General features: G+C 40.7%; 1 protein-coding gene across 7 annotated transcripts in view; it reads right to left on the bottom strand.

Moving 5' to 3' along the window:
- Window positions 1-15,851, bottom strand: part of Zfand6 (zinc finger AN1-type containing 6) — a 70,936-nt gene extending 55,085 nt beyond the window's left edge. For 3 of the 7 annotated variants that reach the window (XM_052762992.1, XM_052762993.1, XM_052762989.1), the window contains exon 1: window positions 4,159-4,264. The gene's annotated coding sequence lies outside the window, so the exon portion shown is untranslated. Of the gene's footprint in view, window positions 1-4,158; window positions 4,266-15,711 lie in introns of those variants that run through there. The other 4 variants (XM_052762991.1, XM_052762990.1, XM_052762996.1 and 1 more) reach the window with 2 other exon arrangements.
- Between the last annotated feature and the right edge of the window lie 6,942 nt (window positions 15,852-22,793).

Raw genomic sequence — 22,793 nt, 5'->3', positions numbered from 1 at the left:
GTGAAAAAAAAATAATGATGAAAATCTGGTCAAGTACACTTACACTCAAGTTGAGAAAGACATACTCAGCAAGGCATGGTGTCGCATCTGTAACCCCTGCTGCAAGTTCAAAGACACCCTGGGCTATAATGAGACTCTATCTCAAAACGAGAACACAGCTTAGTGGTGGGAAAGGATTTTGGTTTTAATCCCACTGTGTTAGCTACTCAAAGGCAATTCTGGACAAATTAGCTCGCCTTTCTCAATGTCCCATGACTTTTAAGGCTGTTTAGAGACTACCAGAGAGAATGTTTAGCCCACAATTAGCTGGCATTATTATTATTCCTAGGTAGTTACAGCTCCAAAGGCAGCAATCCCTAGCTAGACAAGATGGCACAGTCAACAGTGCATTTTATCTGCAAAGAATGGTGCAGAGGTCAGCTGGGTGGCTGTTCTAGTAATTTAAGCGAAAAATCAGTATGGCTTGTGTTAAGGAGGTGAGGCAAAGAACTGGACAGATCTTAGAGATAACTGCTGATTTATAGTTAAGACTTTGTGACTACCTGGGTAACAGAAATTATCAGAATGACACCCAGGTTCTATCTAGCATAGGTGGTACACTTGGTGAGCTGGATGACTAAGGGTCTCACACACACACACACACACACACACACACACACACACACACACACACACACACACACACACACACGTCTGGGTTTACGATTCTGGTCTTGGAACCAGTAACGGTAAGGACATGTGGCTGGAATGAGAGTGTTAAGAATCCTATGAAGCTCCATGACTTACTTGATGGTTACAAGGAGACCCATTTTCAAAGGACACAGAAGTTCACAAACAGAAGCACAGATAGTGTCATTAAACTCATGGGAAGTTTTTCAAGGCTGTCAAGAGTACTAAATGTTACTGAAGAAATCAGTATAGGACAAAAGAGATTCAGGTGCCTGCAGACGGCAGAAGGGAAATGTACACAGAGGAACAGACAGATCTGCTCTCATCTACCAAGCACTACTAAACACAAAACTGCTTCAAGTGAACACTAATCACATTCAAACCAAGAAAACTAAGTTCATCCAACAGATTCAGATATCAGCTCATACATAGCACTTCCTATGTTACCAACAGGAGTTAACCTCCTAAAACACTTAGAAGCCACACAGGAAAGTCATTCAGAACTCTAAAATCTGTTGTCATCCAGAACAAAGAAACCTCATAAATAAGCTTCTAGTTTGTCTCAAGTTTTAACAACTTAAAAGTTTTTCCTCATACAATTGAGGGAAAAAAAATCATTACACCTCATGAACTGCCTAACAGTAGGGGCTTTGACTGCATTTTTAATTACTTTTCACATCTTTCCCCAACATTAAAGCAAATTTACAAATTCTCTTCTCCCTGTAGTCACTCACAAATATTTATTCTTCCCCTGAAGCCACTGAACTAAGTAAGAGGGCAGCCCCTACTTGTCAACCAGAGACCAACAAAGCAGAGATGCAGGGGAGAAACTGGTCAGGGTATTCATTTCTCAAGGTTTCAGTGCTCCCCAGAGCACATGAATAGGTAAATCCTTACCTTAGTAACAATTAAAATGTTAACAGGTGTCGCTTAAGTGGCTGCTACTAAAACTATTATGTATATAATTAATTATCTTCATCTCTACTTGAGGTGGTAAAGGTTAAATTTTAAGAAAATCAAACATTTTCCCTAACTCAGAATAAGGAAATTATTTATGATGGAAATACCAAAAAAAAAAAAAAAAAAAAAAATTAAGTGTCTTCTTCTTTTCCAAACATGAAGAAATAAAAATGTCTGGAAAAGAAAATCATTCATTGACCATAACAAAAAAGGTAGCATCAAGACACCTCACCCCCCATCCCCAAATCTCTATCGTCCTGGAAACAAACATCAAGACAAGCACAGCACTAGCAGCTGTGAAAATAATGATACTAAGTCATTAGTAAATTATAAGAAAAAGTTACAGAAAATAAATTCATTTGCAATGCAAAATGAGATCGACTAAGTCATATGTGCTCATGAGTAAAAGAGTAATCCATGCTTATCATTATCCCTATTAAATTAGTAATTTTGAATTTTGCCTTAAAACAACTTTCAAATTTATTCTGCAATATTAGTCCATCAACTCCTAACTCATATAGCCTATCACACCTAAAGACCAGCTCCTGACAGCATGGATCAGCACTCTTCGAAAACAAAGCCTGTCCCTAAGCACAGACATGTCTGGAAACACTGTGTGTATACAATGATCTTTTTTACCTTTCACTGAAAACCTGTAAATACTGGAAAAGTCTTGATATTTTAAAACATAGAACTATACAGATTTTGTCTTTTAAGTATATTTTAAAGTTTCCAAGTACAGAAACACAGTTAACAAAGGCTATTTACTTATTACATGTTCAGAAACAGGTAACGATTGCTCTCATTGGGACTCTCTAAAAATGTTCCTGATATATTTTCTTAGGAAAAAAAAATTGCTCGTTATGGTATAAGCTTACAGAAGCAGCACATACTCAGGAGGACTGGCATCAACAAAGCCAGTGTAAGATATTAAGCCCTGAACATGCTGAGAGCAAAACGCATAATAAATAAAACAGACAACAGAGATACACAATTGCTTACTAAAGTGGGTAAAAATGTTCCCAATTTCCTTTAGCTAATTTTAATATACAGAAAATGGATTTAGATCCATCTATATCTTGGAAAATGGAGTTTAAAGTAGACTATTTGTTTAGATAAAAACTAGCCTACAACTCAGAGCTCTAAAGGCACAATGTAAAGAAAATTAAGGGGTTACTCTTATGGAACTCTGAAGCTGTCCTGTGGGCGGCAATAGAAAAGGGAAAAACCTTCCTGGAAAGCAATTGGGCCAGTGAGTGTTGACATCCTTTTATCTAGGTAAGCCTATTCCAAAGGAGACTTTTTTCTTGAATAAATCAGTATTTTACAAAAAGTAAAGTGTTGTAAATTATATATAGTAAAGATATATAGTCATTGCAATACCATTTAAAATAATGAAAAATTAAAAACAATCTGAAGGAAAAGGTGAAAAACTAGATTAACTTCAGAGGACTATACAACTACCAGAACTAACAGTTGTAACATGAGAAATCCAGTACACAATTACAATTATTGTAAAATGCAGAAATATAAGCTACAGAGGTAGAGGGAAAATGAGGCCATGAAATTGCCCTGTGAGCACACATGTGACTTCCTGATTGTACTACAGTATTGTTTAAGCAATAGCCACAGGAGAAAAGCATTGATTTTAAATGCTTCGAGTGATCTGGAATAAGCAGACAGCAAATACACACACCGACTGGGAGGGCTGGGCTGGCACCTGTGCTGATAGTAAAAGGAACTTTTAAACCTTGATTTCTGAGAGCAAAAGGCACAAGAGAAAAGAAAAAAAGAATACTGAGGCATACTTCCAATTATTTAAGTAAAAAATGTTACAGATCCATAGATACTCTTTTTTTTTTTTCAAGTTTTGGTAGCCCACCTATAGCTATTAAAAATATAAACCCATGTTTTTCTGTTTTAAAGGGACAATAACCATTATCTTCACCTTTCAAAAAAATGAATTCTGAAAAAAGCAGTTTTATTTTGTGATCTGTAATATCTACCAATGACCTTTGTACTGAGATACTAAAAATGTCAACATAGTCCTAAATTTAAAATATACTTGAGTCAAAGGGGGAGTGGTACACTAAGAGAAAAAAAAGTCAAACAGTTGGCATTTCCATTTTTTTAAAAAAGAACAAATTTCTCTTTTTTTTTTAAGCAAGTTAACAGTTTATATTTAAGGAAATAATATCAAACAGACCACCTCAAGATGTCATATATAAAAACTGACAAATGATTGCTTCAATATCCGATTCAAGAGAAAAGCCTGTTAGTGAAGGTGATTTTGATTCAAAGGTTTTTAACAGCACTCACATTCTAAACTAAAAATAATAAAGCCAAGTTTGATTCTTTGAGCACCTATTTCCTGTTCAAACAGCCCTTTTGTTCTGCTTCCCTGCTTAATTTTAATGTTCATTTTGCATCAGAAAATAGAAACAATGACAAAGCCTAGTATACACAAAAGCATAAAGAAGCAAAAGTATAAAATATAAGATCATTAAAAGATTAGAACAAAAATCCTACCAACAAAACCTCCACAATTTTCTGTTTGCTTCACCTCAGATTAACTTCACTTGAAGCTGTACTCCAAAGCAACCAAACCTGAACACCAAGCTCCACCTCCCGCAATTCTAGTGGCCGAGGAGTCAAATCTCCTCCCTGTTAGTGAGGCTGATAACTGTGATTGGATACGACTAATATCCATTATTTTAAAGAACTTTTCCTCGCTAGCAGGTTAGGTTAAACACACTAAACCCCTGGATAAGCTGGTTTCTTAAAGAAACAGGCTGTAATGTTTCAGTTTTCCCATTATAAGCGATTTGCTTTCTTTTGTCTGTGTTAAAGTACAATGATAATTCACAGAAACAACTTTCATTTACTCAGTGACAAGCTATGTAAGATACATGCTTTTAACATAAATAATGTGGTATTCACAAAGCCACGAATGTACTTATGCTTTAAATAGATTTTTCTCTTTTAACAGAGTTCATATTTTATCTGGAAAATTTTAAACATCTACACAAAATCCATATAAAATTTTGTCAAGAACAAAACAGTGATTTAGTGAGAGGGCCATTAACTCAAGAAAAACAAAAACAAACAAAAAAACCCAGCGTTTAAAAACAAAACCCTAAATGCTAAAGAGCCACTTCTAAGCTATCTATCAAATTCACTGACATAGTCTTGGTATCACAACACACTAAAATTCTCAGTGAACCAAAGACTGCTATTTCCAGTTAAAACTGCTTATTCACTGCAAAAGGAGATCTAAACACACAAGGCAATCTGTCTAATGGCACATTCAGGAACAAAGCTGATTTGTTTATTTCACAGTGCAAAGGGATCTAACCCAGAGCCTCAACCATACTAGACAAGCACCTTGCCATGCATCCCAGGTAGAAAGTTCAGGGAGGTTTACATCATTTTTTCCCATGCTGTTTTTTTTTTTGTTTGTTTGTTTGAAACAGAGTCCTTACTGTATATAGGTCAGGCTGGCCTAGAACACATTATGATGTCTTCTAAGAAGGAGGCTGCCTCATAGTCCCAAGTGCTGGGAAGGAAGGAAATTATTATTACCAAATGTTGATGAAAAGTGTATTCCCTTTAAACTATCCAAGAAACTGTGCATAGTGGTATTTGTACTAGACTCTGAAGAGACACTACAGAGGACTGACTTAAAGAAAAAGGACCTGCAGTCTCTTATACACAACTACATTTGCTGTATTTTACGCTTTAATTAGAACTGCTTACATTTTAGTAGCTTACCCCAAACTTTATCTTGACATTTTAGCATTACCTGATTGACTGGTATTTAAGATATTTAGTAAAATACACTTTTCACTTCTACCAATACTTTAAACTGATAAAAAATATATATAAAATTAAGGCAAGTTAGAGTAGGCTCTTCTGATCTGTTTGTTTTATAAGACAAAGTGAAGCAGGCCTTGAATTCCTCCTTCTACCTCTACCTCCTGAGTTCCAAGACTAGAAGCAAGTGGCACCATGCCTGCTATTTATAGTGGGTTCTTAAAATGCTTTCAATACATTTATGTATTAAAGAATTTTCAATCTAAGTTTACAGTTTTCAAGTTCAAAATCTCCCAACAAATTTTTTCTCAGAGAAAAACTGTATGTTAGAACAGAAAGCCAACAAGATTGTGTTGAATACAAAGAGAAGTCTTTTTAACAAACTGAAAATTCACATAATTGCAACTAGACATGAATATGGAGCAATACCCTGTGGAAGCCCAAACAGCTGCATATTCTATTATGCCCTTTAAGTGGACAAACTGAAAGAGCCAATTCACAGAGGCCTAGTCCCAAGATCCTTTGCAACAACTCACTGCTTTGAATGCCCAGCACTTCTTGAGTCAAGTTCTGGTTTTCTTGCTAGAGTGCGATACTCGTGCAAAACAACATTGGAAGAGAAGTACCGGAGCAATCAACAAAAAGAAGGCATCTAATTTACAGTGCAGACTTGAAAAGACAGATTGTAGATGACCAAATGTTTATAAGTTAGAGAAAAAGAATGTTAAAAACTGGCAAGCAGGATCAGATTGGTAAGATGGGTAGGCAGGTAAAGGTACCTGCCCCTAAGTGTGACCACCAGAGTTCAACCCCATTCAATCCCTGGGACCCATGTGCTGGAAAAAAAGAACTGACTCCTGCAAGTTGTCCTCTGCCTCCGGAAGTGCTCTAAGTGAGACATGCACACAAAAGAAATAAATTTAATTTAAAAAACCGGCAATAATGGAATTAGTAGACAGTTGTAAGCACCAAAGAAATTGATGCTCTGAGGGTAATTTTCACTTCAAAGTGAATAATTTGTAAGGAATAGATACTAATCATATGTTAGCATAGCACTAACACTAATACCAGTCTACAAACAAGACAAAAAAGGGGAGAAGTGAGCCAACTGTGTTGGTACATGCCTGCAATCCCAACACCAGGGAGGCTGAGGCAAGAGGATGACCACAAGTGTAAGGCGAGCCTTGACTACATAGCAAGAGGCCAGCTTTGACTACTCTTTGAGATAGAATCTCAAAAACACAAAAACAAAAAAAGGGAGTTGTGGACTTAATGACCAAGAAGTGAAAGAACTTCCAGGTGATAATCATTTTAGGTGGCACACATTAAAACTAAGGTATTTTATTCTATTTCTAACAGCAGAAGAGGACAACAAAGAAGCAGTATCAAACCCAGAAGTATGTACCCAAATTACGTGACAACAATACTGTGTGGTAAGAACAAGGAACCTACATGAAGCTCTGAGAAGCTGTGTGTGTGACAAGGCCACTTTCTAAACATCAAGAAGTCAGAGGAGACACTGTATATTCTTTATGGGAGCCTCGAGGTTCCCCCAAACCTTACCACCTCAAAAACAATTCATAAAAGAGTAAGCCACTGAACAACTTGGTCAGACCAGATTTGATTTTTTAAAAATTCTACACAGGGCTGGGGCATGGGGATGGGGTGGGGGATAGCACAGTTGAGAATGCCTGTCCACTATGCATAAAGCCCGGGGACTGATCATGCATGCCAAAAATCTTAGCAATCAGAAGGCAGAAGCAGGCATATCAGAAGTTCAAGGTCATCCTTCGCTATTGCTATATAGTGTTAGCTCTGCCCACACTACAGGAGACACTGTCACAAAACAAAACAAAAAACAAACAAAAAATCTAAAAAGAATAGCATCTATTGTTGATCTTACAAAAGCCATTCATACTGGCACTCTCCCTGGACAGAACTGGTGATGTGCAAAGTCACCAATGAAAAGACCACCCTGACTTCAGCATAACACACTGGGATCAGTGAGAATAGAGCCTGAAATCAACTATCTATGGGATAAGGAAAACAATTTTCAAAACAGATTTCCCTGGCAGACACACATTACCTCCAACAGCGAGGGATGTGCTCTAGTTTGCAACCCCTGGTGTGGTTTATCTTCTTACTGGGGGTGGAGGAGAGCACAAAGCGTATATGCTCAGAGGTTGGCCATGGCCCATTCAACCACACACTGAACACAAAGGAAACATTAAGAAAATTAAAGCAAACTACAGATAGGAAAGAATAAACCAAGCTGATAGGAATGAACTCTTTATACAAAAGTCAGTAAGCTGCTTTGTTTTAGGTGTGTAAAGAGATTAAACAAGGTCACCAAATAGCACAAATTAAATGGGGATCAAAACAAAATGTAAGGAAAAGAAAGCACTCATAATTCTCACGTATTAAGATGTGTTGTTCTGGGCTACAGGCAAACAATATTATTTAATAACAACAGGAGTGTGAACAAAACAAATATTCCATGGGTCTGGACGAAACTGCTAGATGGAGAAAAATATACTACAGATTGGTAGGTTTTTGTTTTCTCCCTACTTTGTTGCCTAAATAAGAAAATAAATAAATAAATAAATAAATAAATAAATAAATAAATAAATAAATAAATAAATAAAAGATCAAAAGCCCAAGACTAGTTATTAGATAGCTATTAAAGGATGACTGTCTTGGGTTTTTGTTTTGGTTTGTTTTTTTCCAGACAGTGTTTCTCTGTGTAACAGTCCTGGCTGTCCTGGATCTCGCTCTGTAGACCAGACTGGCCTTGAATTCACAGAGATCCACCTGCCTCTGCCTCCTGGCGTGCTGGGATTAAAGGCCTGCTCCACCGTGTCTGGCTTTGTTTTTTTTTTTTTTTTTTAAATCACTGCTGCAAACAAAACAATCTTACAATTTTTGAAAGCAGAAAATGAACAGAAAAGTTTCTTGTACATGTCCTCCTCCTGTACAGTTATCAGTACCCACAACTGGGTGGTTCACAAATGCCTATAACTCCAGCTCCAGGGGATCTGATATCCTCTCTTCAGGACTCCATGGACACCTGTGCTCAAACACTTACAACCCCCACCACACACACACATAATTAGACAATACAGTAAGTCTTCAAAAAAAGTCTTGTTATTTAAGTTGATAGGGTCAACACTGCCTGCCGAGGATACTGAGGTCGACAAAATGAGCATAGTCTCTACCTCTTTAGCAACTGTGTCAAGAGTGAGAACAGTCCAAATAAAAATAATTAGAGCACTGTCTCCAATTTTCTATAAGTCAGAGTAAAACACTAAAATATTAAAATTGTAACTATATAATACAATATATACAAAATATCATTATTCAATATATACTTTTGTTGTTGTTTTTTTTAAAGATTTATTTATTATGTATATGGAAGAGGGTGCCAGATCTCATTACAGATGGTTGTCAGCCACCACGTGGGTGCTGGGAATTGAACTCAGGACCTCTGGAAGAGCAGTCGGTGCTCTTAACCTCTGAGCCATCTCTCCAGCCCTTGTTTGTTTGTTTTTGACAAGGTCTTTCTATGTAGTCCTGGCTGTCCTGGAACTTGCTGTGTAGATCAGTCTGGCCTTGCCTGCCTGTGCCTTGAGTGCTGTGATTAAAGTCATGTGCCACTACACCTGGCTACACACTTTTTTTTTTTTCTTTTGGTGTTTTGGTTTTTCGAGACAGGGTTTCTCTGTGTAGCTTTGTGTCTTTCCTGGAACTCACTCTGTAGCCCAGGCTGGCCTCAAACTCCAGAGATCCACCTGGCTCTGCCTCCCAAGTGCTGGGATTAAAGGTGTGCGCCACCACTGCCCAGCTGGCTACACACTATTTTTAAACTTTCATTCTTGTTTTAAAACAAATGCCAAGTTTGTATTTCAATTTTCACTTGTTAGGTATGGCTATTTTAATTTCAATAGCTAGGCATCGCTATTTTAATTAAAATAATGTAGCCATTTGCCACACGATTATAAATCATGATAATCATGATTAATTTTTATTACTGCAAAAGATCTCCTATCTCTCCTGTCCAATACAAGTAAATAACCACACATGGCTACTGAGTACCTAAAATGTGACTGATATAAACGAGGAACTGCAGTTTAATATTATGTCACTTTATTTAACCACTTAAATAGGAGAGGCTGGTAATTAGCAGACCATCAATCGCAGCACTGGTGGAAGAAACAGACAGCAGAATCATGCTTGATTAATAGACTCCAAATGCTAACTGATTACAAAAGAAATTCTTACTCTGAATAAGCTATACAACCAACACAGAGATAAGGCCTATTTCATAGTAACAGGAAAGAGGTCTCGAGGAAATCACAATGAAGCAAAGACATTGTAAATAGGTCTGTCTGGGGGGGGGGGGGGACGACAAAAACCAACCAAACAACCAAAAAACAGACAATGCGTTAGAAATGGTGAAGAAAAGGACCCAGGGCCAAAGACAACCCTTGTTAACAGAGGTCTCCAAAGTAAGAGTTGAGCTTGTCCCGCTCCCCCTCACTCAGCAGACCCCAGGTAGTCAAATACTTCCTGTGTATCCGTTTGCACTGGCCATTTCTCCCCCTGGGGATTCCTCTAACTCCTCAATCTCAGACCAGAACGACAAGACAAGTTTTAGGGCATGGGAGGATGAGAGTGGCTTTAAAAAGTAAGTCTGTCACTAGTTTTTAAAGTTTTGCCAGGTACAATGGCACACTCAGTGCTCAAGAGGCTGAGGCCAGGGATTGTAAACTGGAGAGCAGCCTGGATTCTACAGCAGGGAGCATGTCTTAAAAAGGAGAAAGAAAAAAAAAAAGATCCACCAGGTTGATGAAACTAAGAAACTACCAAACCAAGGTTGGTACCACGGACTGACCAACTGTCCCCTCCTTAGAAATAGTGTGTGCCAAAAGCATCCAGTCAGCACCTATCATTTCTTTATTTCCAAACACTTTAAAATCTGAAAGGTCCTGTCTGTTGCTTTAACTGCCCCCCTTTCTTACACTTACAGACTCTATGAAAGCAAGGACCACAGCTTGGTTACACCTGTACCCTCAACACTTAACACAAAGGCTGCTGTGAATCAGGTGCTCAGAGTGTTGAAAGGAAGAAGAAAAAACGCAACAGCAGGTATTTTCTAAACATGTATGTAGCATGGCCCAATGCAAGCCCAGGGGAAATGACTTGCCCACTGCGTCAGGCCCAGGGTCTGAGACCTAGCAACCAAATTTTGAGAGTGAAGGGGGTATTAGTACCAAACCAGTGGTACTGGATAAACAAAACAGAATCAAGTACATATTCATTTTATCATGTAAATAAAGGTGTTTTTATTATAGAGAAACACAAGGGTTGTAGCTAAATTTAAATTTCTTTAGTGTTTATATGCAAATGCAAGTGTGCATAATGAGGTGAGGGTAGAGGGTACATGTGCCAGAGGGTATGTCTGGAAGTCAGAAGACAACTCTGGCATTAGTTCTTTCCTTCTACTTCTACGTAGGAACTAATGATGAACTCAGGTCACCAGACTTCTATGGCCTGACGCCACAGTCATATTTTTAATAGACTTTTAATAACTGGTCAACCATCTATTTATTTCAATTTACATTTATGTTAAAATACATTTCCGAGAGACACAAAAATATGGATATGAAAAAAAGTGAAGCTTTAAAGAACTAAAAGAGATACTAGAGAGAGAGCTGAGAAATTAAGAGTCAGTACTGTTCTTAGACATGATTGGAGTTCAGTTTCCAGCATCCACACCCACACCAGGCAGCTCATAACCACCTGTCAACTCCAGCTCCAAGGGAATGCAATGCCTCTGGTCTCCAAAGACACCTGCACACTCATGCACACACTGCCCCCCCAATAATTAAAAACAATAATAAAAATAAATATTAAAAAAGAATTAAAAGTTATCTCGGAAGGAGACTACTTTAAATATAAAAGCAAAGTCAAGTCATAAAAATGTAACTGTTGTGATGGCAAGATGGCTCAGTGGGAAAAGTGTTTGCTATATAAGCCTAATAGCCTGAGTTTGATCCCACAGATCCAAAATCATATTCTGACTTTCATACATGTTTCGTTCCATGCAACCATGCATGGACCTACCACCCACATCATACACACAATAATATATATATATATATATATATTATTAAATATATATATATATTTAATGTTAAGTATTGGGCTAGAGAGATGGATCCATGGCTAAGAATGATTACTGCTCTTTCAGAGGACCTGAGTTAGAATCCCAACACCCACATCAGACAGCTTACAACTCACTGTAACTTCAGCTCCAGGGTATCCAACACCCATTCCTGGACTCCCAAGGGACCAGTGTTTACTGCATGTACACACACACACACACACACACACACAATTTTCAAACAAAATAGATCTTTAAAAAATAAGTATTAGTCAAAATATTTTAAAAATTCAAGGAAGGAAATAGGGGTTAGGAAGGAAGAGAAAGGAGGAAGGCCTGTCAGCAAATACAAGGCAAATGAAGAGCCAGGAAAAATATTTGCAATACAGAGCAAAAGGCTGCTATCCTAGATAGATAAAAGGCTCAATAAGAAAGATCTTAGAAGTATCAACACTGAATCATGGCCAACCTGAATTAAGACACACTACAAGTGGATGGTGTACATCATCTCCAAAAGCACAAAATATCCTACAAATAATCTCTCACATTCACATTTACCACATACTGAAAGCATTGTATTTTTGTTTTGTTTTTTGAGACAGGGTTTCTCTGTGTACCAGTCCTGGCATTGTAGAGCAAGTTGGCCTTGAAGTCACAGAGATCCGCTGGCTTCTGGCTCCCAAGTGCTGGGATTAAAGGCATGCACCAACACTGCCCAGCTTGTGAAATACATTTTTATTTAACCTAACAAACAATATATATTACAGTCTTCCTCTTATATGGCTATGAGAAAAGTTTTAAATTACTTAACATGGCTCTGATTTGCAATCTGCATTGTATTTCTATGGGCACAACCACTGTAGTTATATAAACCATAGTAAAACTGTGTCTGAGTTTTATCTCATGGATTGAAAAGTCACTGAAGGACTTTGAGCCTGGGAGTACCATAATCTATAAACACATTCAGGGCTGGCAAGATGGCTCAAGTGGGTAAAAGTTCTTGCTGTGCAAGCCTGATGACCTGAGTTTGATCCCAAGAACCCATGTAAACATGAAAGGGGAGAACTGACTCTGCAAATCTGTCCTGACCTCCAGACATACATGCTCCCACTCACATGCATCTCACACATCCCCCCCGCAACACACACACAGGTTTTTTTTTTTTAAATACAATAAATATATTTAAATGTCCTCTTGCCACTGGAGCAGCCAGAGCAGACTATAGGGATAAGAACCTGAAAGAGGGTAGCAATTAGATGACTACTGTTATCATCTTCTATAAAACAAAGGAGTTGAGACATCACATTTGGAGTAAGTTTTGAAAGTGGAGCCAGCCTATCCACATTTAGAACTCTTGAAATGCTCAATCCTGCCTTGATCTCTAGAGTAGCTGGGACTACAGTGGCATAATACACACTCACATGCTTTGGTAAAAATTTTAAGAAAGATTCGGCAATCAATAGTTAAAAAGACTTTAAAATGTTCACATGCTTTGACAGCATCTGTACCAAGACTGAACTCTAAAGAAACATGCAATAATTTAGGAGATATAACATACACACAAAGGCCAAAGATATGCTTGACAAAATGTTAATTAACAGTGCTTATCTGTGGTAGTACTGTGAGTGGTTTTTCTGCTTTCCTATTCATTTTTAAGCTGTGGGGGAAATCCCCAAACTCTCTGCCACTACCATTATAATGAAATACAAAACTATATTTTAAAAGCAGAGTCTATTACCCTATAAATACAAAATATGTGCAAGCTACAAACATTAAAAATGCTCCTCTCAACCAGATGTGGTGGCATGTGCCTTTAATCTTAGCACTGGAGGCAGTGACTGGGGCACTCTCTCTGAGTTCCAGGTCAGCCTAGTCTACATAAAGAGTTCTAGGCTACATACCCTGTCTAAAAAATAAAAAAAAAAAGCTCTTCTTTCATGCCTAAAGCTACACAGTTCGTTCTCTCTCTCTCTCTCTCTCTCTCTCTCTCTCTCTCTCTCTCTCTCTCTCTCTCTGAGAAATTAAGGAAATACTACTCTGTAATTTGTCTGGAGCATATCCTGGGACATTCTTAAAACTAAAAAAACACTTCAGTGTATGGTTGACAAATCTTGAAATTCCTATTGCACATGCACATATCCCGTCTCAAAAGCTGCAGAGAGACAAGGGGTCCTAATGTTTCCCTTAAAGGCTGGGCCCTCTGACAGATGCTCCCCTCCACCAAAGCCTGTGCCAACTAGGTGGAGAAAGCTTAGGACAAGTTTCTTTTGCAAGAGTGTTTTAAGGCAACGAAGATTCCTCAATAATCTGCCAAAGGCTGCGAGAAAGGGAGGAGTGGTGGAGAACAGAAAGGGTGGCTTTACAAAACAAGTGTTTTCTCCAGCTCGCCAGTTTTGCACTGAAAGGGTACCAAACAGTGCCAGACTTCCCACAATCGGTTTGAAGGGATTCAGTGTAAGGAGAGTAACAGGAATCTTAGTTCCTCATGCAAATGTAACAACTAGGAACCAATCACCAGGACAATGACTCTTCCTGATTAAAGGAAACAGAATCTTAACGTTTTCCTTCACTTTATTTCTCTTTTGCTCCTCAGTGCCTAAAGCTTTCTCCTAGGATCTACGGTATTTACTTTAGACAGACAACTTGTGCAACTAGGGCTGCAAGAAAAAAGTTCGCAGAGTACATTTGTTAGAAGGAAAACAAGAAGCACTATCGCAACACGGGTTAGGAGAGGAACACATCATTAAAAAGCAATGAAACATTATGAACCACCACCATATACTATCTGTCCAAAGTTCAAAGGGAAAGGACCCTAAAATGACATGGTTTGAAGAGATGAGTCTGTGACAAAACTATTTTTTAAAAAGGCCAGTGAATGATAAACAAAAATCCCCAAGTCTAGAATGTTTACCTCAGAAACGGTAAACTGCAGTAGGCCAGATAAGAAACTCATGAGCAAATACAAGTTTGGGTAATGTTCTATTTCTTCCTTTGGGGTGAGGAGTCTGGAATTTTCATTGCTTCCCTTTTTATAGTACATCGTGTTATGTATTACCCTAGCCATTAACCATTACTTTTAAAACTTCGCGATATAACTCACATACAATCTACTGTACAGATTTAAAAATCTAGTGAGTTTTGACGTTAATTAACACAGGAAAGTATGGCTGCAGTCAAAATAATACACCAATTAAACCCGAACTTGAACTGTCTGTGCGTCTTACCCCTCTTACATGTTTTTAAAAGAAAAATCAGGCCGGACAGTGGTGGCTCACGCCTTTAATCCCAGCACTCGGGAGGCAGAGCCAGGCGGATCTCTGTGAGTTCGAGGTCAGCCTGGGCTACCAAGTGAGTTCCAGGAAAGGCGCAAAGCTACACAGAGAAACCCTGTCTCGAAAAACCAAAAAAAATCAGAAAATTAAGACAACCTGTTTTGTACATTTAAATGTTCATGGTTTACCAAAAAATTGCCCCCGTAGGCCTGGAGACAATACATAAAACAGCAATTGCCATAAAATCCTACATAAATAATCTCAAAAGCCTACGTGGCATTTTACATTAGGGGGGAAAAAAGAAGAGAAATTTTGAATCTGGTTTCAAAGTGGCGTTTAATTTCCCTTTTTTTTTCGGAGCCACCAGGTGCTGACGGCCGAGCATGCACGGTTTGGAGGTGACCCCAAGGCCCCAGCTCCCGCACCCGGGTGACAACTCCGGATGATGCCGGCAAATCACAGAGCTTTGATAGAGTTAAATTGACTTCAGACGCCACACAACCGCGGAGCTTGTTTACGCCTCAAACAGCGAGAAACTTGAAAACGCTCTCAGAGGAGCAGAGAGACTGGAATCTAGGGAGACTCCCTCGGAGTATTCCGCAGCCTCAGCCCACAAAACGGACGTGGGGTTCCCAGCTCGGCTGGCCTCAGCTGCTCCAAACCGGCCCCAGGCGCGCCCACCACGACCCCAGCGCGCGCCCGGGGAGCCCGGGACCGCGCCCCGCCGGGACCGCGCCCTCCGCTCGCCGCCGCGAGGCCACCTGCTGCGCCGCCCGCCGCTTCCGGCTCCCAGGCCGCCCGGGGGCTGCGGCCGCCGCTGCCCGCGCTCCTCACCTGGCGGCGGCCCTCTCCGCCCGACGCGCTGCCGCCGCCGCCGCCTCTCGCCGCCGCTGAGTGAGGACAGGTGAGGCCTCCGAACCCCCACTCGCTCCGGCCCGCCGCAGCCGCCGGCCCTCCGTCCGCTGTTTATTAAACTTTTCTGTTTGGCTGCTCGGCCTGTGACGCGGCCTCCGGGGAGCGCCCGCGATTGGTTCGCTACGCGCGCTGACGCGGCAGTCCCAGCCCGCTGCCTAATTATGACCGGCCCGGGCGGGGCCGCGGGCCGGCGGCGGCGTGGGGGCGGGGCTGAGGCTCGGAGAGTGCGACTATTGGCCAAGGCGTTGGAGGGGCGTGGCACGGGGAGGGGGACGACGCTTCTCTTTCTTCGGCCACGCCCCTGCCTCCTGGAGGTCTGCGGGATGGGCTTGCTTTCTGGTTTGCTGCGGGAGGGCCCCGCGCAGTCTTGGGGGTCTGATAACGTAGCTCCGGAGTGACTGCCCACGTCTGTAACTGGTCTTCACCTGCGTAGTGTGAGCGGAAATCTTGAGCTTCTATCGCCCCGGTCCCCAGGAGACCTGGTGGGCCAGAGCAAAGTCCAAGGTCTGAGCCCTGCCCTGCCCTGAGCCAGGACTTGCTCAGAACCAGACTGGAGGCGTGTGTGCTCGCTTGTGTAAAGCACACCCGCACGCACGGACTCTGGAAGCCCCCTGGGCCCTTATCTTTTGCGGAAGCGTGGGTTCCAGTCTCAGCTACTCCTGCACAAGTCGTGCGGTCGTGCGGGGGCAGGCGTGGCTCGGGAAAGCAAGTGTGATGTTGAGAGCGGCTCTACCATGATTTCCCAGCCCAAGCAGAAGTGCCAAAGTCCTGTCTTTACATGAAATTCTGTTATTTTGTTAATAGGGGGGTTGTGCATTAATTTTGACATTCTAAAATGTTTATTTTGGTCACTGCCCCCTTACCTATTTTGCTGAAGTTTCTGCCCTACTTTTACAGTTAGTAGGGCTCACGGGCGCATGATTGGGATACAGCTGACCTTTTGTGATTTGGGCTGCTTTCTATATGGTCTTGTAGAAAGAAAGGATAGTTGAAGTGGAGGACACAATGGCGGTCAGGAGGATTTCTAAGAGGAAGAGGTAACCTTTGAAAAATTCGGACAACTTCTTGGAAAACGAAAGGACGCACTCTTGAAGAGGGCGTGAGAGAAACACAATGCTCATGTGAGATGATAGACAAGCTTCTGGGGCAGGGTATTCTAAAATAAACCGCTAAAGCTAAGCCTGGCCAGCCATGGTGGCCCATGCTTTTATAATTACAGCACTGGGGCAGGTATATCTCTGAGTTCGAGGTCAGCCTGGAGTACCTAGCAAGTTCCAGGATGGCCAGGGCTACTTAGTGAAACCCAGTCCCAAATAAATATAAATAAAGCTAAGCCTACTGCATGGAATCAGAGCAGAACTGAAGGACCTTACCCAGCTCCTAAGGGTATTCTAGGGGTGTTTTTGAGAAGCATTCAATTTCCATTCAAAATTTATATTTAGGGCTGGAGCAATGGCTTAGCGGTTAAGAGCACTTACTGCTCTTGTGAAGCACCTAGGTTGGGTTCCCAGCGTCCTTATGGTGGCTCACAACCGTCAAAACACTAATACACTTGAAAATAAATCTTTAAGCCAGGTGTGGTTACTCATGCCTCGAATCCCAGCACTAGGGAGGCAGAAGCAGGTGGATCTCTGTGATTTCAAGGCCAATCTGGTCTACAGAGTGAGTTCCCAGACAGCCAGGGTTATGTAGAGAAACCTAGTCCAAAAACAACAAATCTCTCTCCTCTCTCTCTCTCTCTCTCTCTCTCTCTCTCTCTCTCTCTCTCTCTCTCTCTCTCTCTCTCTCTCTCTCTCTCTCTCTCTCCCTCCGCCTACCCCTCCCTCTGTCTCTTCCCCACCCCCATGTCTTAAAAACAGTAGGCTAAACCATCCAGAGATTTTGCCCAAGGGGATGATCTTTAATGGGGGAGGGGCTGTTTTGGGTTCAGTTATGGCGTTCCTAAAAGGCCAGAGTGAATAGTTACTTTCTTTAGTGGGAAATGAAAAATGAAAACCTCTTAGAACTGAGAAGGAAAGGGAAGGGTAGATCCTCACAGCTGAAAGATGCTGCCAGTGGCAGGAGTCATTTTGCAGCCTGGAATTCTTTCCGGGTTCACTAGTTTCTGGCCATTGGGTAGAAAAACTGTATGAGAAGAATGTAGAATTTTGTCTGGGGTTTCCGTTGTTGCTCAGGCACATTTTGACTTGCTATGTTGAGCCATGTCTAATCTTACCAGGTCCTCCGTTTTCTACCCATTGGGAAACTGTCAGTGAGTGACACAAAGATTCCCCACCTCTGTAGAGTTAATTCTAATGGAGGGCATGCAAATAAACCTAATAGCAGACATCTGTGTGTTGTGAGTTATAAGGTGACCTAGATGGAGAAGGTAACCATCTAAATGGAAGCTTGAAGGCTGTGGCACCAAGCACAGTAGTCAGGACAGGCCCTGTTGGGAAGAGGAAGTTTGATCAAAAGTATAAACGGCGAGAGTGTCCAGTGTGTGAGGATCAATAAGCACCATTCTCAAGCCAGGAACATCAAAAAGGCTTCTGTTGGTGGGTCCTGTGACCGGGGAGGATGAGGAATTTGTGAATCAGGTGAACCTGTGAGGTTTTGTATATACTATATAGGGCTCTTACTGTAAGTTAAATGGACCAGCACAGGGTTTTGAACAGAAAAGAAACAAGGAACACTTTAGGTTTGAAAGGATAATTCTATGTCAGTAAGTAGTCCCCCAAACACCAATGTTAGCAGCAGGAAGCTCATATGGGAAATTCTGTCTGACTCCGTGTAAGAGATGATGGGGACTTACACCAGAGAAACAAGGGAGGCCACAGGAAGAGACCAAATTCTGGGTAGATTTTACAAGTAGAGCCAACAGAGTTTCCTGATACCATGATACATTTCTACTCACATAGAATGTGGAGTGAAAGAGGAATGAATCAGGTGAGATTGAGTTTTGGCTTGTGCAGCTGAGAGGTAGAACAAGAGAGATTGGAGATTACAGCACTCCAGGCAGAAGGTAAGATCTGTAGGTGGCTCTCTGACATGTTTCATCTGGAACCTTTAGATGAGGGATCCAGCTGGAAGAGGTAGGAGGAGGTCCTTGAGGATACCCTGCCCACTAGCCCCCTTCATGTCTTTCTCTGATTTGCATCCACACTGAGCGGAAGCTCCTCCACATGTTCCCACCACCAGGTCATTTGGTCCAAGACATCATGAACTGAACCCTCTGAAACTGTGAGTCAAATTAAATCCTTCCTTGAACTGTTTATGTCAAGTGTTTGGCCACAGCAATGAAAAGTAACTAATATAATCTTCCTTCTTTCCAAATCTTTCCCACACCCCAGCCCTAAGCAACTACTAACCGAATCATAACATGATACGTGGATACTTTCACTCAGGATGATGTTCGCAAAATCCCTTCGTGTGGTGATATTTTATTTGTGTGAGATTTATTAGTATGAGATCTCTCCATTTTTTTTTTTATGTAGGCCTTATTGTGTCGCGTCTGTTTGGGTGTGCTGTGTATTTATTTTCATTCAATTCTAGGAAGCCTTTAATTTCTTTCTTGACCCACTTTTCATTCATTTGTGATTTGTTCAGTTACCATGAGTTTGTGAGCTTTCTTTAATTTTTGTTATTGATATCCAGCTTTAATCCATGGCTGTCAGATAGGATGCACAGTGTTATTTCAGTTTTCTAGTATCTGTTGAGACTTGCTTTGTGTCCAAATATGTGGTCAATTTTGAAGTTCCTTGAGCTGATGAGAAGAAGGTACATTCTTTTGTGGTTTGGGTGGAATGTTCTTCAAACATCTGTTAGGTCTATTTGGTTTATAATGTCAGTTAGCTTCAGTTTTTCTCTGTTTAGTTTTTGTCTGAATGACCTGCCTATTGATGAGAATGGGACACTGAAGTCACCCATTATCACTGTGTGAGGGTCAGTATGTTATTTAAGTGTTACTTTTAGGAAAATGGGTGTGTATTGAGATCCTAATTAGGCTTAACAATAAAACCCGGAATCAGATATCCAGGGTGAAAGCTGAAAGATCAGAGAAGCGAGTAGCCAGCCACCAGAGACTTTTTACCTCTCAGACCAAAGAAGACATCCTGACTCTAAGAATCCTCAGACTGAATGGGGTGGGGTCCTGTCTCCACCAGCTCTATATTCCTGTCTCCACCTCCCTAGTGCTGGGATTAAAGTTGTGTGCCACCACTGCCTGGCCTCTATGGTTAACTAGTGGCTAGCTCCACCCTCTGATCTCCAGGCAAGCTTTATTTGTCAGAACACAAACAAGATATGACACAAGATGGGTGTCCTTGTGCTTGGTGCCTAGCTGTTAAGAATTCCAATGTTCTCTTGAATTTTTCCTTTGATAAGTATGGAGTGTTCTTCTCTATCTCTTCTGATTAATTTTGATTTGAAGTCTACTTTGTCAGATATTAAAATGGCTACAATAGCTTGCTTCTTAGGTCCATTTGCTTGGAATATTTTTTCCATCCTTTTACCCTGAGGTGATGTCTCTCCATCATATAGATGTGTTTCTTGGATGCAGCAGCAGAAGGATGGATCTTGTTTTTGCATCCATTCTGATTTTTTTTACTGTGCAATTGTTACATTGATGTTGGGAGATATCGATGAGCAGTGTTTGTTGATTCCTGTTATATGTTTTATTTGTGTGTGTGTGTGTGTGTGTGTGTGTGTGTGTGTGTGTGTGTTTCCCCTCTTTTGATTTGCTGAACTGGGATTATTTATTGTCAGGGGTCATTCGGGGGAAGAGGAAACAATTTTGGAACTCATGGAAAACAACTCATGAGATAGCATAACCACGGTGGGTGAGCCTGGGAAAAGCAGAGCCCTAAGGACTGCTTTTCCTGAGGACCTCATGCTGTTACTGAGCATAGCTCTGCTTATTGCCCTCGAGGTCACCACATCCCTCCTAATCCATGGGTTGTATGAAAACTCTCAGGGGGCAGTGTTACTGGTACTTACAATAATAGTGATTGACTTTTTCAAAGCATTGCTGCTGGAGCAGATTAATGATTCAACCAACACCCTTAGAAAGAATTTAGACATGTAGGTTATTAGTAAAGATAGGTTAAGATGTTTTTGTTAATGGCTTTGATGTAGAAAATTTTGAGGAACAATTTCAAGTTTAGAAAGGCTGTGTGGCCTAGTTTCAGCCAGTACAGAGTACTTGTCCAAAAGACCTGCAATGAGACAAAGACCATGGGGACAGTCTTACTTGGCAAGGACCAGTGACTTTGGGACAGTGCAGAATACTGCTGGGACCATGTGGCCTGCACACTCCCTTTTCTCTCATAATATTGATGATTCCCTTGGCGATTTTCAGTGTCACATTGTCAGTCATGCATCAGACAGATGTGATCATTCCCAGAAACCCCATTTTTTTTCTCAAATATTTTCCTCTAAAATTCATTGAGAGCTGATGCTTCTCAAATTTCTTGTCTGGGGAAGCCAGCTGTCACTCCAGACCCTGAGAGCTGTTCTGATTCACTGCTGACAGGATTGGAGGCAGATCCCCCCTATTTCTGTTAATATGTTTTGTTAAGTTTTGAAGAATATTGTTGTTCTTAAAAATGTGTGCCTATGTTATCACCTTTTAGTTTTGAAAAGACAGGATGTACCTGGTTCGATATTTGTCCAAGCTAGTGAAATGATGTGTTGTTTTGGTTTAAAGATGTTTTGATGTAAAAGTTGGGAAAAAACATATTAGACATATTTGTTTTTCCAGAGGTTAAGGTTGAAGGATGGGAAAAAAAAAAACATGTTTGTTAATATGGAAAAACGTGCTTGTTTTTGAAGTATAAATAAAGATGGCTCAAGCTATTCGTGGCTGTCAACTTGTGTGAAATTCATCTGGTGGTTGACAGTTCATTTCTTCCCGCCGATGCCCCTTCTCCATCTCAGGACCTGAACCTGGGCTGCAGCAGGACCGTGGCACTTTTAATAGTTGAGCAAGGAACTCGTTGAGGTCAGGGAACAAGATCAATGGCAGCCTGGCTGTTACTAGCTGACATACATGCTAAAGATGGGTTGGTGACCAAAGGCCATGATTCATTTCTTGTACCCAGTTTTGCTCTTGGCTTCCTGATATGATTTAATAAAAAAAATTGTTGATTAGTAGGTATGTACTCTGAGGACTTAAAGTATAATTGACTGATTGTTTTATATATATATAAAAGTTTAGATTTATGATTCTTTTAAGATCTTTTGTAAGATTACTTTTTGTGATAAATAATAAAATAATTGATCCTTCCTTTTAACCACAAACAGCTGTCTGATAGTAAAAAAAGGAACTGGCCGAAATAAACTTGGCTTGCTTAAAACTTTGTTAATCCATTATAAAAGAATCATCGCAGCTAGGTGGTGGTGGCACATATCTTTAATCCCAGCACTCAGAGGCAGGTGACTCTCTGAGTTCGAGGCCAGCCTGGTCTACAGAGTGAGTTCCAGGACAGCCAGGGCTGTTACACAGAGAAATCCTGTCTCCCCACCACCACCACCACCAAAAAAAAAAAAAAAATCATTGCTTTGGGGTGAAGATGTTACAGTGGGAAAATTAGTACAATTAAAATGTTTAACTACTTGTGAGCATCTAAGGAAAACACGTAAGTTGTGATCATAATGTGATATCTTTGTGTATAAAGATCTTAATTTATTTTTGGAAAATATGTAACTTGTGGTTGTGAGGTAATCTTTTCTTGCATAGAAATTTTTTCTTAGGAGAAGTAAGAGAGGAAGGAAAACATCTGGGGAGAGATTGAAGGAGAAAAACTGGAAAGAAAAAGAAGAAAGACAACAGGGTAGAAGAACAGAACAGACTAGGAGCAAACAGAGGGGAAAAAAATGAAGAATGAAGCTTTGCCCCTCAGATAAAGTTCCCGTGTGTGTCTGTGTGTCTGTCCAGTAATTCGTCAATTCCACGCCGTCTCTTCAGTACCTGACCTGCTGTGGCCTGGGTCCCTCTGCAATTTATTCATTGTGTTTTCTTG

This window comes from Peromyscus californicus, unplaced genomic scaffold, assembly GCF_007827085.1.
Source record: "Peromyscus californicus insignis strain IS unplaced genomic scaffold, ASM782708v3 Scaffold_4__1_contigs__length_199733344, whole genome shotgun sequence".
Lineage (NCBI taxonomy): Eukaryota > Metazoa > Chordata > Mammalia > Rodentia > Cricetidae > Peromyscus > Peromyscus californicus.
Note: the sequence above shows the minus strand (reverse complement) of the source record. Positions and strands in the feature narration are given on the sequence as shown.